The sequence below is a fragment of the Bacillus rossius genome, assembly GCF_032445375.1.
Source record: "Bacillus rossius redtenbacheri isolate Brsri chromosome 4 unlocalized genomic scaffold, Brsri_v3 Brsri_v3_scf4_2, whole genome shotgun sequence".
NCBI lineage: Eukaryota > Metazoa > Arthropoda > Insecta > Phasmatodea > Bacillidae > Bacillus > Bacillus rossius.
Genome location: NW_026962011.1, coordinates 18,655,499 through 18,673,682, shown reverse-complemented (window position 1 = coordinate 18,673,682; position 18,184 = coordinate 18,655,499). Strand labels below are relative to the sequence as shown.

Below are 18,184 nucleotides of genomic sequence, written 5' to 3'. Positions count from 1 at the left end.
TTACTTTTCACAAGAAAGTTGTACTGCATCTAGTAAAGCCAGAAGTGTCTGTAGAATACCACTCTGTATGCATGTAGTCGAATATTGATATCTCGCCGATTGCATGCAACGTAACGTACGCTGGGCTGCAGGTAAACACTCAAAAAATGAATAAGTAAAAAATAAGGCCTTGGAAGCATCAGCCCAGAAAAAAAAAACAACAACAATTATTATCACAGAGGTGCCCAAACGTCATACAAAGGCATTTACTTATAACCTACTAGAAACTCTAGGAGGCTATGTGGATCGAGGATGATTAATAAAGAAATAACAAGAATGCTGGTTTGATTTATATAACTGCCTTTTTACTAAAATTATTTACTTAGCTTTTTCTTTTATCTTTAAGTACACATTTATTAAAATATATTAATTACAAACAGAAGGGAGCCCCAACACAATACATATAAAAGTAAAACAACCATATCTTTTAAACTTGACCCTGGTTTTACGTGAGCTCGCAGGCTCAAAAGAAAGACAATTACATTTTGTTTTTAATTTTAAATGAATTTAACCAAATCCCATGTCCTGAAAACTGGTGTTCCTGGCACCGGAGGTTTCTGTAGATTAAAGTCCAGAAGAATTCGTTTTATGTAGAAACTTGTATGTCGACCGGAGAGGGGAGAAAACTTGTGACAGCATGAGCCCAATCACGGACTGCTAATTTTGGCAGAGAAGTTCCATTCTAATTCTTGCATCCCGCCTGTAATTAAAGTCCCAAATTGCTTAGACTGGTTAACAGGCAGCTAAGGCTGGGCAAGACTACGCCCAAGGAAAGGCAAAAAAGAAGGGGGGGGGGGGGGGGGAATATGACGACCACTTACCCAAAACAGCGGGGTGAAGTCACGTTAGCTGGCTCCAGGAGTAGAGTAAGCAACTCCCGGCGAAGTCCGCGGTAGCCATGACGAGAAAAGTGAAGAAATAATTTAGATTTAAAAAAAAACTATTACGGGCAGCCAATTTTAAAAAAAAAGAAAAATAAGGCATTTATGCCTTGATGTTCGAGACTACGTGACGTAGTGTCAAGTCTTGGAAGGAATACTGAGGTGGACTCTCACGAATCGTGACGCGTGGTCCGTACTGAGCAGATGCTGCCTGCCGAATCTTCAAAAATAGCGTTGGCGCACCTAATTAAAGCAAGTTACTGCGCCCAGCCAAATGGTGGTGGGGGGGGGGGGGGGGGGGATGATGGTCCCGAAGGTATCTGAAAATGCCAGGAGGAGCGAAGCAGACTGCACTCTGACCAGGGTCGCGGGCGGACTAAGGTCGCAATCGCACCGCAACTGCTTCCAAAGTCGATTATGACATGCTGTCTCTTATGGGAGGGATGAGTAGTGCGCTCTGGCGGCCAAGAGGAGAAACAGGCTGGAGGGTCACAGAGACGTCCGCTAGAGTGCACTGGGCGCACTCGCAACCAGCGGACAGAGCAAGGTTAGGGATTTTGGCCACCGCTAGGCTTCGCTGAGGGCTCTGTTGGACAAGGGCGTATGTCCTTGGAGAGGCCATGTACTCTGCGTGGGTTCACTGGAGGTCGATGCTCCGGGTTGAAGTTCCCGAGAAGCCACAGGTGGGAGATGAGAGAAGGGGGGTCAAAACTTGCTAAGTCGCCTGGGAAAAGCATAGTGTAAACCTTCCCGAGGCGTCGCCGAGGACTGTAATACGCTTCTCGACGTGCTGCCAAACAGCTTACCTATGCTTGCCTCCGAGAAATGAAAGATGCTAGCGCGGGGCTTGGGGTAGCGTTCGCTAGCACGAAAAGACATACTGTTACAGGGAGAAAACGTGATGCAAACTGTGACCGAGATGCTGCGATAACCAATCGTCAGCAAAAGTATCTAATTGGGCCTGCAAACAAGCGCAGGTGCAATGGGTTGCACAAGATTACGTCGGAGAGTACAGTAATGGAAACAGAATTAAATGAAATTAAAAATGCAACTTTATTTTTTGGTTTCCTTCTTTAAAAATGAAAATTTATACTTAGAATTCAAAACTTGTGCCCAAAAAATTATGATAAACGGCACACGTGCACTCTCTGTCAACTGCTGAGTTAACTACATTTGATGGTTCGCACACACTCGTGGTATGTTCTACAACGATAGTTATGCATTTGTTCAGGCTCGCATTCGGATAGCAGATTAAATTTTTATATTTAAAGTTGAAGAAAGGTTTTTGTTGCATGACATTAATTTAAATTGTTTGGCGTGCTCTTTTATATGTCACTTTTTAAATAAACGTTCTTTCCATGAATGGGTTATATTTTTATGAATAACTTCCTAACAAAAAAAAATTATCGCATAAACGTGCACCCCTACTTTTCAAACTTGATTTTAGTATAAAATTTGCAACGATTATAAGATAAAACACGGTAATAAATTATTGATAAAGATCATTAAAATTAGACTTTATTAAGTTTATGCTATAGTCAACAGACTAAAATTCAAGGACAAACAAGTCGCCCATCTCTGTGTAGCTGTGTAGAGATTGAGGCACAATCAGATTTTTTTAAAAGTGATGCTGCAGGTGGAAGAATAATGTGACATAATCACAGTTAATGCTGTGTGTGTGTGTGTGTGTATGTGTGTGTGTATATACTTGTATTTTGCATTGCATGTCAAGCGGCATTGAAAAAAAAATTATTTTAATATTGCGTGATAAAACAAATTGCTCTTTATAATCAAAGTTATCGCACAATTTTGTGTGTAACATTACTGTATGAGGACCTAGTGTTTCACGAGCCACTGGAGGCAGTCTCAAAGGAGAAGGCTAAAGGGGGAGGGGAGCACAGAGAAACATGGCCACCCCTCACTATTCCCTCAAAAGAAGCAAAAGATAAACAGCCTACATAACTTTTGGATGATTTTTATATCTGAAATTTATTAAAGCTCTTGGTGTTGCGATTTTTTTTGGGGGGGGGGGGGGTGTTTATTCAGACTTCCGGTGCCCAGGAGTCAGTCCCGTATCCATATTACAGACCATTAAGAAAGCCTTTTGCTAACATATTCATCTTAAATATCATTCTGCACATTGTTTACAGTTTGTCTTGAGTAAGTCTTTAGTTTTTGATGTCTCCTTGGAGTGGGGACTTTTAGTATATTTACCACCTAATGAGTCCAAACAAAGTCCCAAAGACAAAAATTGTGTTCCTTCCATTTCCCTATACACCCCCTTTTTGAGTGTTCATTGACTGGACTAAAATAGATTATTAGCTATAGAGCATTATATTATATGCTGTCGAAAACAAATTTTAAAACAACAACATTTTGAAATATGCTGATTAACAACACATTACAAATCTTTTTAAAATGATAGTATTGGTACACTTTCTTCAGTGACATTTTGAATAGAAAAAAATCAACTTTATCCTCATACATTTCTTGGTGTAAAATCCAATCCCAAAATCAATCTAGTTCAAGGACAGAGAAGAAACCATGACAATTTTATCACATTTGGAGGTTGGATCATATTTGAATAGGTACAACATGCTGTCTTACTTACCTTCTTGATGACTTCTCATAATCATGATTTACTTTTTTTTTACATCAATCCGGAGTCTCTATGCAATCCAACTCTTCCTCAGCCATTGAACTGGCTTGCTGCTTGCAGTACCTACTGATCAAAGTTCTCTTCTCCAGATGTATCTGAAAAAGTGAGAATTTCATCATTTTCCTCCAAACTGCTGTCATATGTTCATTGATTTGGGAACAAAGGAGCAGACTTCTAAACAATGTAAATTTGTTCTGGAGTCACTTGTAATTTTTTTCTTCCTCAGCTATTTTGAGCACTTGGAGTCCATTCAGATTGTTTGTTGTGAAGTGCTTCTATAAATGTGTCTTGCAAAATACCTTTGTCGCGTGTCCATAAAGCCTGTCCTGAAGCCGAATTCGGAGCTAGTTTTTAGCCTTCCACTCAGAAAGTATGTTTCTCCATGCTGCTTTAACGGGTCGAAAGTAAGAAACATCTAGAGGCACGGTAAGATGTGTAATATTTGTTGGTAGGCATATGGGCGATATGTCTGTCTCTGCACAACTTTAAAATATATGGCAATATATTGACACAGATCACAATCTTTTTGCCATCCTTTTTTTTAAGTCTTGGTACCTAATATCATGCTTGTAACTACTCACAGAAAGTGTTGCTGTCGAACTATCCACTTGGGGTATTTGCATACCGGCAGCCTGGAGGGCCATTTACCATCCATGTTGACCATGTATAAGCTGATCTGTAGATTACAGATGGTGGAAGTGTTTCCCCTTAATCATTCCCAGCAAACATGAGGGAAATACTGGATTTGGAGGAGTTGCAATTGTTTTCTGGGTATTTTGTCCCTCTTTTTACGGGAACCCTTTTCTTTCCTGGCTCATAAGTTAAGTTACTTTCATCATATTTCCAAATATTGCTGGCAGTCATATCTTTGACTTCAATACTCAAATGTTCTATGTATTTATGTAATATTTTTTTAATCTACTGCTGCTCTACCTTTTAATATTACTGCAAATCTTACAGTCAGGTCAGGATGCCTTTTACAGAATGATGACACCTATTAAATAATTTTACATGGATGTGGCCTGGTACTAGAATTAACATTTTTCAGCTTATTGGTTATAGTCCTTCTGAGAATATTAAATAATTCTGCAAGACAGTCTTCTAACTTTTCTGAACTGTAATCACAATATCTCGTATTTCAAGCAATTATTTTATATTTTTAAGTCATTTCAAACAACGTGAAAGAAGGAATATATTCATAACATTCAGTGACAACCACAACTCCTTTAAATGTATATAAACTTTTACCATGAGATCTTTTGCTCCACTTTTTTTTGTGGTGCAATGTATCTCCAAAATAGGAAAAAAATCTAACTTGTGGGATTGTACTTGTAAAGAAACACACAAAAAGACATCACCATGACTTTGTGCAAGTTATAATATTTTTTAAGGGAAAGTTTAGCTGATTGTAGTTATGTGTGTTCTTATTGATCAAAAAGTGAGTAGATAATTTGACTATTTGAAATAATTACCAATACGAAATCTGGAGAAGCTCAATGGCAGTCCAGTTTTTAACAGTTAAATTATTTGTCCACTATTTAATATATATCACAACAATTATACTAATTTTAAACACATTATCTTTAGCTGCATAAAATTTTTGCATGAAAAGAAAAATTATTAAATTGATAAAGGTTTTGCCAGCTATAATAAAATTAAAAGTGGGCAAGTTTTTATGTATTAAGACTGCATATTATTTAACCACAAAAACACTATTTTAACCCATGTTAAAACGTTTTCTACATTGCAAACTTCATTAAATCTACAGTTATTAAATTAACAATAATGCTATTTAATATGTGTGCAACTGTAGCAGTAAAATATGATATCAGATCTGTAAGTGTGGGTATAGAAAGGAACATTTACAAAAAGTTACTTAGATAATTTTACTAGTAGTGCTTATTATTTTTAGTAAGTAAAGTATTTATTTAATTTGTAAAGTTAGTGTAGGGTTTTACATCCACGTTCATGCACACAAGCTTGTAACACTCCAGGCCTCAGCTACCTCAACATTGTTCCAGAGCAATTTCATTACATAAACAATTAACAAGTTTGACTGTTAAAAAAATTTAAATTCCAAAATAAATGCACTGTCGATAATTGAGTACTTAAATAATGTCTCTCGGACACATACTAACTTTTCTGCTTTTTATTCATCTTTCGCCATCTTAGAAATTCAACAGTGTTCCAAATGATCATCATCATCACGAACTCCACTCATTCCCAATAATTTCCCAATAATTCACATTCCAACTTCCATCAAAACTTCAGACAAAATTACTCATCAAAATATCAGCCAATACAAACATATTGCAACAAGTCATGGGTCTGTTTTCTACTGATTAAACAACCTCTGTCTCTCTCCAATGCTTATGAAACTGGGAAACTATTGCATCAACCAGCTTTCAAACAAATAAAACTGAGAAAAAATAAAATTATGGAATACACATAAAAATGTAACTACACAAATGATCCAACAGGTAAAAATGATTTTGCACCATAAAGCAAGCAAATCAGAAACACTTTAAAAAAAAATTATCATGAAACAATGTAAACTATGATCGTAAAACATGTCGAAAACCCATGAATACTTTTCAAAATGAATAAAAAGCTGGTCTTTTCATGATATGAAAAAACCACACCAAGTAATATATGTGATCTGACAACATATTTAATCTTTAATAAGTTTATTAATCAGTGTGGAGTGCTGTAGCCTGAGTCGTAACAGGCTTAATGTGACGTGACTAATATTGTAGTTCAACCATCTTGGGTATGACTTGGTGCTCATTAATTTAAGTTATTAAAGGGTGTGGGATTCGACTCACAATCTTTAACAAACAAACACGGCCTCCAGAAACCACTGTGTTTAACAAGCTATGAAGGCCTATGCCATTGATTTTTTTTTTTGCATATACTGTAACAGAATATTTTATAATTTAGTAATTTTTTTACACCATAACATGTTAAGTATAGGCTCTGTATTTCAAAATGTATTCTCTTGTGGTATTACATATGACCTTTCAGTCAAAGTAATTGTATTTTATAGAGTACATCAAATTATTGTTACTACTCCACAAGTAATTTTTTCTATGCTAGTAATTTCCCATAAAAAAATGTTACTATGTTCATATTTAACTTGGAAAAATGTACATGGGAAAATATAAATTATTTGTATTTGTGTCTTTGTATTGGGTTTTTAAAAATAGCTACTAAAGTTCCAATTTACAAGTATTTCACTGGACCGTTTCTTCTCTGAAGTATTGCTTACTTTACTATGAACATTTTACCAACCCATAGCTTGAATGTCTTATGTAACAGATTTTAACTGAAGAAAGAAACAAGTAATATGTTTAACTTAACAAGTCCTGAAATTGTACCTTTGAACTCATGATGAATACCTTGAAAATACAACCAAAAAAAATCTCTATGAAACCTGTAATGGTGGTTTGGTTACATATTGTTTTTCAGTAACCAATGAATGTATTCATTGCATTTTATTAATTTATGCTGGATTTACCTTTATAATGACTATACGGATTATTGAAAGGCTAAATCCAGTGATGATATAAGCAAGTACCAATGCCTTTGTTTTCAAAGAGGACCCTCAGGCATTCCACTTTCAGTCCGGTTTGTGCAGCGTAAAGGTTCAATGTCACAACTCGACTTCCCTATATTATTTACACTTGTGCTAACCATTTGGTACGTAACTGTACAAGTAAGGAGTACAAGGATCTTTAGTGATGTGTGTGTGTAATGTGTAGCAGTCCAGAGTCCTGGATGAATCAGCTGAACTTGTTGAAGTAGTGGTGTGCACTCACTGCAGTTAGTCTGTTAAAATTTTAATACCGTTAAGAAATGTGTAAGCGGACAAGAAAAAAAAGCTTTCTTTGTTTATAAGTTGTTTGTTCAGTGCAGTTTAAGTGTGCAGAGCAACTGCGGCGTGGAGGCGAACAATACAGGGCAATAGAAGAATCATGTTAACGATGCCAAACTTGTGTGCTTTTGTACCAGCCGTGCCCCGTTACTTCCTTCCCCAATGATGTATTTTTTAAAAACAAATTGATCTTCATATGCTTTTTTTCTGCCAAGATGTAATTAATACATGTGCAACTTTTAGACCTGCTAGGGTAACGCAAAGAAATGTGAAATACATATGATTACGCGATCCTACTATTCTGTGCTGTAGTAAAGGCAAGAATTTTGTGTTTTTTTAACAGTATTGTTAAAACATTTTCAGACAACTTATATATAAATATACATATATATTGGAAGTTGATAACTGTCTTTTTTTTTTTAGGTGAACCTTGTTATAAATAATATGTTTATGTAAATATGTATGCACATCACTCCTACAAGATGATAGTTATTCATATCAAAAGAAATCAGTATTTGAAAATAAATGTATATGTTATTGTTAAACTGTTAACCTAAATATTGTTTTCATTCCCAAAATTGGTGATTTATCAGATGTATTATTTTGAGTTAACTGATCTCAAATGAAAGTCAATTATAAAATGCAGTTTCTTGTTTGTTTTTTTCCTCCCAGTGTAACATAGCTTGATGGTCAGTCAAATAACTAATGTTTGCTATATAAACGAACAGGAATGATATTTTATATGCTTATGAGTTTTTTTTAAAAAAAAATCTAGTACTCAACAACCAAATTTTCAGTGGTTGTGTGGATATTGTTTTGTACAGTAACTTGCCTACTAGAAAATATGTGTTAATTTTTTAGGCACATTACGTAATTTAATAGATGTGTAATAATATTTTTCCAGAAAGATAATTTTGGCAGTGTAACAACTAACTTGTCAATTAATTCTATAATATTCATCCTGATCCACCCAGCCAGATTTCATTTTTTTAATTTTGAATAGACATAATTTTGGTGGTGGCACACTAATGCATGCAAACATTAATTTTGTTTCTATTAAAAGGACTACAGTGTTATTACAAATATGGTTGGTAAAAAATAAATTCAAACTAATTAAAAATGATAAACATATACTTAGTATGCAATATTATTATAAATACATGTAAAAATATACGATTTTTATCACTAATAATCACAATAAATAACTGTTTTGAATTATATGGACAATATGAATTACTAAAGTGTAATATTTTAAAGCACATATATAATTTTTATCTGTATGTAGCTTTTTTTTTCTCTTCATTCTGTGAAATTTTGTTGCCTGGCTGCTAGCCTAACAAATGTTTGTTAAGAGGGTTCATCACAGCTGCTAAAACTGTGTGGTACAGTGTTTCACGAGTCACTGATGTAATTTTCATATTGAAAAGAAATGTAAAAGCAAATTTCAGTGAAATTGTAGTTTTTCCCTTAGTAACTATATTTATGCTATGTCCTCACTGCCATCATTAGGATATTTTAATGTGAAATTACATTTATAATGTAATACACACATTGCTGGCAGAATAAATTTTCAGTACGCGGGGAGTCAGGGAAGAGAAGAAGACAGCAGACAGCAAGAGAGTCAACCCCCCAGAGGGAAGAGCTTCCCCATAACTAAGGTTTTCCACTTGCAACAGAACTGTGACATAGCTTCAGTGGCTGAAAAGGCTCATTAATCCAAATTGCAAAAGTGCATTCCAATAAACTCTTGTAATTAATTTGTTCCTTAGAAATGAAATTTTTATTGAATTACTTTCCTTAAGAAGAAACTAACTTAATTAAAACACGTATTACAGAAGGCGCATTATATCTAGAAGCCTGAGTAACCTTTACGGCCAGGGCAAGCAGGCGCTTGGAGGGGGTTAACCTTGTGACTGCGCATGCGCAAAGCGCTTGGGTTAGGCTCATACTATCGGACCAGAAAATATAAACCTTTTTCTGTAGTTTCTGTGCAGGATTCAGCCAGATTGGGCTGTCCCATTTTGTTTGCACTTAGAGTCATCTGAATTCGCTACATTATGTGCTTTTAGTGTTGTGATTAATTTATATTAAACATGGTGTTATTGTAATTGGTCCAGACTTGAATACACGTTGTCTTATAATTCTTGTTATTAGTGTTCATTTCGTCTTGTGAATACGTGTGTTATGAAACACTTCAGAGTGTGGGTAAATAAATTAATTTGTTGTGTGATTTGTTATCACTATGCCACCGATATTATCGACAGTGAAGAAACTTCATTCGCAAGCCCGTGAAATCATTTATAATGTATTGTCATTTATGGAGAATGAAGCTAAAACTATGGGATCATCTATTCCAAAAGAAAAGGCACAGTTGAGGACAGCTGCAGCTACTGGCATGTCTCGTAGCGCAGTGCAGAGAATAAAAGTCGAAGCAAAAAATCTGAGCATCGTAGAAGGATGTTCTTTCGTTACACCTGATAAGAAGAGACAGAAGACTTGTAAATAAGACCTGGATAATTTTGACCAGGCAGACTTGCAGAAATGTATATAATTTTTATGTAACAGAAAAATGTGTCCCCACAGTGGAAAAAATACAAATAAACTGCAACAGGACATTAATTTCCAAGGTTGCAAAGCAACTTTACGGAGAATTTAAAAAAAGTTTGGTTTTCGGTGGCAAAATACTAAGTCGCAACATCTCATTTTGATTGAAAAGTCTGATATACGACAGAAGCGAATAGCATATTTGAGAAACATACAAAGTTTCAGAAATGAAAATCGTAATATTGTGTACATGGACGAGTCTTAAGTTTTGTCGTCTAATGTGCAACAGAAATCCTGGAGCGATGACTCGACCCACGGCCTGTTGACACCTGTTTCTAAAGGGCAAAGACTAATAATAGTTCATGCTGGAGGTGAAAATGGATTTGTCTCTAATGCCTTAGTGATGTGGAAACTCAACAGGCTACAGGAGACTACCATCACAACATGAATCAACAAAACTACAAATAGTAGGTAAAAGAAAAACTTATGCCCAATCTTCCTGCAAATACTGTTGTTTTAGAAAATGCACAGTATCACAACGTCAAGATAAATAAGTCACCAACATCTAACTCAACTAAACACAACATGCAACAGTGGTTGCGAGAGCATTGTATTCCTTTTGCAGATGACATGCTCAAGCCAACACTTTAGACAATTATTAAGCAGCATAAGCAGAAGCAAACCCTTTATTCAGTAGATGAAATTTTGAAATGTTACGGGCATACAACACAGCGTTTGCGAAGAAACATTTAATAGTATGGGAGCACACGACTGGAGATCGTACTGCGAGCATGTGAAAACGAGTACTACGACCAGGATGCACATTTCGACATAGAAATTTATCCCATTATTATTAACCTAGGAGGTGTGGACAGTGACAGTGACAGTAGTAATGACGACTGTAATACGGGTTATTCAAGTGACAAAATGGAAGGCATTGCTCCATTGCCAGCGAGCAGCAAATAGGTCAGGTGAGAAGTCAATGTTTTTAGTTACAATATAAACTCAACGGTTGCCTCGAGACCAATTAAAGTGCAAATTACTATTTTTTTTTACGGACTTAAAATTGTGTTTATTAGTAGGATTCCAGACCAAAGAATGATATGTTGGCATTACTAATTCAATAGGCGTATGGAGGCACACGCAGCAACATTTATATAATTAAATGTTAACCATTAATTGGCTCTCGGTCTCGATTGTAAACACACAGCAACATTTGATCGTAAAATCTCTATCATCTTTATGTGGCAAAGTTAAGGTAATAGGCCTTTTTAAAAAAAATTACATATATGATGGAAAACAAAATTGAAAGTTGACTAAGCAAACAAAGATAACAGAAAACTAATTAATTTTGAGTTACATATTAAATTAAGCATAGGCATACATCCGTTGAAATGTAATTTAGTGTTAAATGAAAATATACAATTAGGATTCCGCCTAAGGCAGAGTCTACACGGATGGATTGGAGCCGACACTCCTAGGAGTAAGCTGCCCTACCTCAGGGACAGGCCTGTCGTTACGGCCAGTCTGAAGAACGTGTGAGATGAAATGGGGTATGGAGTAACAATAGAATGAATTGGTAAGGGAACCACTCTGAGAAAACCCACAGGGCATGGCAACATCTTTCACATTTCCCATTCACGAAAATCGAGGCATGACTCTTGAACCCCGGTCACATTGGTGGGAGGTGAGTGTTCTAACCATTCGACCACTGCGCTTCTTTCGATATAAGAAAATATGAGTAAACTATTAGATACACCATTCACTCACACATTCTCACAGTAGAGAAGCCACAAAGTGATAATGCTGAGTAGATGTTCAAGAGATTCTTTTTCAGCCTGTGCTTAAATGAAGCTAGGTTTCAAGATTGCCTTGTCGCCTGGCCCAGTTCATTCTAGAGCCTCCTGCTTATGGATTTGAATGAATGTACGGGCATGGATTGTGTAGGTACTTTAAATTGGCTGTCAGCGAGTGGATCCAGTAAGAATCAGTGTGTGCATATTATACTTTTGTGTGATTTTGAACCATGTCAACTGCTGATGGTATTATTGAATTAGGTGGTCTCGTGATTTAAGTTTAAAAATAAATCTTAAATAGCAGTTTTAAGGCACCTTTGCCAGTTTATCCATCAGATCAGGAAACAAGACATCGCAATAATCAAAGTAAAGGCACAATTAAGGCCTGAACAAGGATGATTTTAATACTGGTAGAAATTTTCTTAAACACTGTTAGCAATGAATGGAGAAATGGACTTTCTTGCTAATTTGCATTTCCTGCCATATGGCAACATTGGGCTACAAATGAATTCAATTATTTTTTTGACTATACCAAATAGACTAAATAACTACTCTAACACTTGCACACTATATCCTATAATAATAACCAGACCTAGTACCCACCACACAACAAACTTTACAAATATTTACATGACAACATTGGTCAACATATATCCAATAGGCCTAACTGTAGTGGTAATCTTCAAAGAAACTATTTTGTAGACCTCCATTACTATTTAGCATTAATCACTTGAAGGCTCCTCATAGCTTACACATGTCACACCATCCAACTTTACAAATATCTACACAACACTCGACAACAAACAGCTTCAACTATATTTTTTTGGTGGAACTCCATGAAACAGTTAGTTGAACCCATCAGGCACAGGTTGACTTCACATTTGGAACAGGATATCCTGCTGAATCCTTTAGGGCACAACTTGCAGAGTCCTTTCTTGGTTTGTATTGGCCAGTGGCCAACACCATCGCCATCGTACTTTACATAATGAATGGGGATGACTGAGCGATGAACAACCTTTTTCTTCGTTGCAACAGGAGATGGTGATTCAGCACTTGGCCGTCCACACTTTCTTTTGACGTCTTTGTGTCCTGTCGTCAACCCTACAGCAATCTGAGCTTGGAACTGTAGCAAGGTGAGAACTTTTCCAGGAATTCCGAGTTGAGAGTGGTGCCTCCTGTACATAAGCCATGAGTTCACCACTGAAACATTCAGAGTCCAATGAAAAATTCTCATGTAGCCCCTTTTTGATTTGAGAGCTATGCGGTACAGCTCTATGAGCATATCTGCTAGATCGCCGCCACCCATAAATTTATTGTAATGGTCAACGATCACTGGTCGAGGCACTTCAATTCGTTTCTTTTCTTTTGCCAACCATCGTTGGCAAGATCCTTCAGGATCTACTGCTGCAAAAGTGGAAATGAAACTAATGGTTTTGTTGTCGTACCATTTGACTACACAACAACTCCACTGTTTGCATCTACTGCATAGGAGCTGGCACCTCGTCCTTCTTTCTTGAGCTCCTTATCAGTTTTCAAAGGGAAATTTGGAATTCTGTTCTCGCGTATTGTTCCCACGCACCAAATCCTATTATCTTGCAACTGTATAGCAAGTGGTACTGAGCTAAACCAGTTATCGAAGAACACCTTGTAATTCTTATGCTCAGGAATGAAACTAACAAGCTCTATTACAACATTCCCTGAGATTCCTATGCCAAAATCAGTGCAAGTTCTGTCCCCTTCATAAAATCTGTATGCATGCATTATGCCAGATATACCACATTGAGTGAAAACTTTATACCCACACTTGTTTGGTTTGTTTTCTACATATTGTTTTAGGCTTGAACAGCCTTTGAAGGGAATAATCTGTTCGTCTATGCTCTGCATTTCTTCTGGTGCCTGCTTCTTTAGAGTATTTTCTCTGTGGTCTAAAACTGGGCGTATCTTAAACAACCGATCCCTGTTGGCGTCCTTTGAATCAAATTTGCTGTTTTCAGCAAAATGGATGTACTTTTGAATACATTCGAACCGATTACGGCTCATTACATCCGCTATTCCAGGGTATCTGCTCTCAGTCTGCCAGTACATCCTGTACTGAGGCATGCCAACAATACCCATATGTAACAAAATGCCCAAGCATTGTTGTAGTTCTGTAGAAGTAAAATTTGTGTAGCATTATCTTTTTCAAATGCATACAGATTGGACTGATAAGTGATGTGTTGAATAAGATCATCACTATAAAAATTTTCAAAATATTGAAGAGGCGTTAAAATTTTGGGTGGTGGTTGAGGAATAATCTCCTGCTATTTCTTTTCTTCACAAAGAAATTCTTGTGGGAAATGCCAACCCATCTGATGTTTAACTTTTTTCCTTCTCTTTTCTTTTGATGTAGGTTCTTCTGTTATCCCATCTGGTACTGAGTAAGGTCCTGCAATGTTGTCTATGGTATTATCTAGCACTAAACTGGCAGCTGCCTCTACCTCCTCCAAATCCTCTTCAAAAAACAGCATGTGATCAAATGGCTCATTTTGAATTTGAGGGATTCTTTGGACAAGCTTTCTCTCTTCGTCGGAGTCACTGTCACAGTCTACATCTGACATTGTAAAATCTGGTGAGTCTACAAACGTACCCATTGTAAAAAAACACAAATTCAATACAGGAAAATATATATCGTAAATGTCAAAAACAACTTCCTGAATACCGATTATCCGCCCAATGTTGCCATATGGCAACACACTGTTTTATGAAAATGTTTCATTGTTGTATTCGGCAAATTGAATATGTTATATGTATTTACTATAGCTTTAATACATAAACACTACGTCTGCAAAAAAAAAAATGGACTCAACTTACCAAGAGACAAACATAAACTCACTTTGCCTATATCTCGACGTGTTTCAAAAGTAAACAAACACACCTCCCGGTCCCGCGATTTTTATTTTTTTCTTCAACCAAGTCTACCAACTTGAGATGGCATATTTCCATAAAGAAAGTTCATAGCTAGCATGTAACATCAAGAAATATAGAGATATGTGATTCTGTGTTTTAACGTTGGCACCAAAGTTCAATGTTGCCGTACGGCTACAGAAAGAATGAAAGGGTTAAGGATAAGTTATCAAAACTCCCAGGTTTCTCACCAAGGTCATTAGATACCAGGTCGTCTCAACAGAAGAAAAACGAGTTTGGTCGTTCGGGTGTTTTCGTGAAATGACGTATCCGCTAGACCTTCAAAGTAAACAAAACTGTGAAATTGCGTGCATGTTTTGATTTTGTTTTCGTGCTGTGGTTTAGTAATGTAAAAATGCCTGCTGTTAAGAAGAAATTGGTTGCTTCATTTGTAAGAATAAGGACTTTTTTAAGATTGAATCATTTCAATCGACAGCTAAGTAAAAAACGTGTTGGAAGAAGCAGCAACAAAGTGTGCAAGAAAATGAAAAAAATTGTAACATAAATAGTAGGCTTATAGATTTTTTGAAGGAAGTGTCATTTAATTTAGATTTAGCAAAAAAAATTGTGGGGTGTGTTTGGAGTGATAGTAATCTTTTGTATTTCATATGAAATAATTTACATGTAAATTGCAGTCATGGATAATTTCAGAATGTGTGTTTGCTACAGAATTGTTTAACAAAAACTTATGACTTCGCAAGATAGAACTTCTAAAACTGTTTGACAGGACTAAATGTTATTGGATGTATTATGTTTGTAGGAAAACAATAAGGCTCCTGATATTGCTCAGCGTTCATTGAATAAAAGCATGTTTGATGTGAACAACACCTAATGAACTTCATTTTCTGGTTTAATTAATTTGTCATTGCTTTGTTTATCTTTAAATAGCAAACATTCCATAGCTTGTCAGATCACTCATTCTTTCATTGTATTGTTTTCTTTCTCTGGTTTTTCACTAAATTGAAACTAAATAAATAACTCTGGTCATATTGCAAAGAGTTGTCCCTTGTTACATTCACAAGTAATTGTCTATGTTCTTATTATATTTACATATTTGTTTTATAATTTTTAATATGTTTTGTGGTCATAATTGGGCCACAGTGATTTAATGCAGTTTAGCAAAAAAAAACCTGAACCTAACCACAGTTGTTTTCAACATGAATAGAAAATATGTAGCATATCAAACTAAGTAATTCAGATGCATGGAAAAGTTACAAATGTGTTTGTATACTTATGTAACAAGCAAGTGCACCCATGTGATATTTTGAGGGGGGGGGGGGGGGGGGGGAAGTGAGATCTGGAGGTATATGGTGTTTTAAATATTTTGGAAGACAAATGGTGATTTGTAAGTAGGTACATATATTTAAAATCTTCTACGTGAAAATATTTCAGTGTTGGATGACTTATACGTAACTACATTTTTGTCTTTCTCTATCAAAAAGGGGGGGGGGGGGGGGTTTCTTTGCCCCAGGTATGGGTGCCCATGGTAACAAGTAATAATCTAGTGATGTAAAATATGTCTTGTTAGCTCCAAATGAAGTATTTAGGGAGTCATGCTTAGTTTTACCTCAATTTATAACCTGTATTTGTCTACCACACACCAAAATTTATACTAAGCATCATCATCCACTGTTTCCAGCCTGTGGCTGGGTCAGCCAAGTGGGTCTTGTGACTTTGTCCATTTAACAATCACATTAAAGTGTGATGATATTGAAAGCCTTGCAGTTTATATTTTATTCGTACAATTATATACCTAGTAATGTATGTGTGTGTGTGTATATATATACATACACACACATACATACATATGCCATATAAATTTCAGAGATAAAGAAAATATGGTATTAATTTTCATGGCTAGCTGCCACACTAATTCTTTTTATCCAGGATTTTGTGCGAAATGACTTTTATAAAAAAAAACTAATGGCAACAGTATAATAAATAAATTTAACATTTAATAGAGGTGGTATTAACCAACATGTAAATAATGTTATATCATTTACATAAATATCTTGGTAACAAAATTTATTTATAAACATATTTCATTAAGGAGACTTAACGCTAAACCATTTGAAACTTCGCAAATATGTAAAATTACAGAAAAAATATTAAATTACTTTTTATGTAAATTAATGTAATAAATGATCAGCTACAAGTTGGGAAAACAATTCCTACACATTTGCATTGAAAAAAACAATTAAAGCAAAATAGTAATGAGATAATGCCTGTAGTAAAAAATAAAGTTTTGTGTATTTTTGTCAGCTTTTTATTTATCTTTCAAATATGTGTTCATTATAAAACATACTTGAAGTGCCTATTTATGTTGATGAAATATTTAGAAAGAAAAATCATGTCAATTGATGTAGTTTGTATGACAGAACATAGTGACTAATTGTATTTCTTTTATAGCTTCTTACTCACCACAATTTATAATAGGCATAAGTAAATGTAGATTATTATGGATTACCAATATATTTTGTTAAATACTGAATTTTGATGTAATGAATTATGTTCTGGGATCAGATTTGGAGTGTTGAAATATTTCTGATGAATTATTTGAGAAAAATTACCTTGTTACTGTTTCTAGCAGTAAAAAATTATGAGGAGAGTATACAGACTGCATCTAATAAAATGAAAACAATTTAAGATATGGAGAAATGTGTTATGTGCATGAAAAATAATGAAAATCTGTTAAATTAATGGTGACTTCGAAATGCAAATCATCAATATAATCACGAGTACATTTAGTAATAAATTTAATAGTCACAAAAATAAATATTGCAAGTTTTAAAAGATGTTACACTCCTAGGATACAAACACTTACCTACAATGAAATATTTTTCACAGTAAATTATTATGTTTATTTGGCTCAGTGGTTTGTACGTAGTTATGGATTACAAGTTTCCAGGTTTAAATCCTGTCACTTAAGAATTATTTTAAGTAGGTACATAAATTTTTACTACATTTTAACACACTAGAGTTATAGTGGATTATATTATTGATGGTTATTTGTTCACATAATTGTTGTAATTACTATTAGCTTGGTCATTTTTCACTAGGTGGTCTTACAACATTTATATATTTTTTACTTGTAACAAAAAATTAATCTTACAAACACAATCAAGGAGATTAATTACGAACATGTAAATAAACATTTATATTGATACAAATTAAGTGTATATGTTTGTTTGCATGCTGTTTTTTTTTTATATACAAATGTACAATTTTATTCTACACAAATAAAGTTTTGCACTTTTAACCTTTGAAACTAGAGGAATGTCACTGTGTACACATTTAAAAAACCTGCCTCTTTTTCTACCTCTTACAGCAGAAGTTTGGCATTTTGTGGTGAAATTTTTTGTAACTAACAGTTCAAAATATGATTACTACTGTAAACATCTGATCACAAAATAAAAAAAACTATTCTCATGCTCCATCTTCTACCAGT

General features: G+C 35.1%; 1 long non-coding RNA gene across 3 annotated transcripts; it reads right to left on the bottom strand.

The window, feature by feature from the left end:
* Positions 1–322: 322 nt before the first annotated feature.
* Positions 323–14,721, bottom strand: LOC134541979 (uncharacterized). Of its 3 annotated transcripts, none has more exons than XR_010076714.1 (3): positions 14,644–14,721; positions 3,532–3,674; positions 323–3,439 (listed from the first exon to the last, which is right to left on the bottom strand). It is a non-coding gene; the product is annotated as an uncharacterized LOC134541979 (long non-coding RNA). The 3 variants fall into 3 exon arrangements; XR_010076712.1 differs by having other exon boundaries at positions 323–739; XR_010076713.1 differs by having other exon boundaries at positions 323–3,674.
* Positions 14,722–18,184: the final 3,463 nt, after the last annotated feature.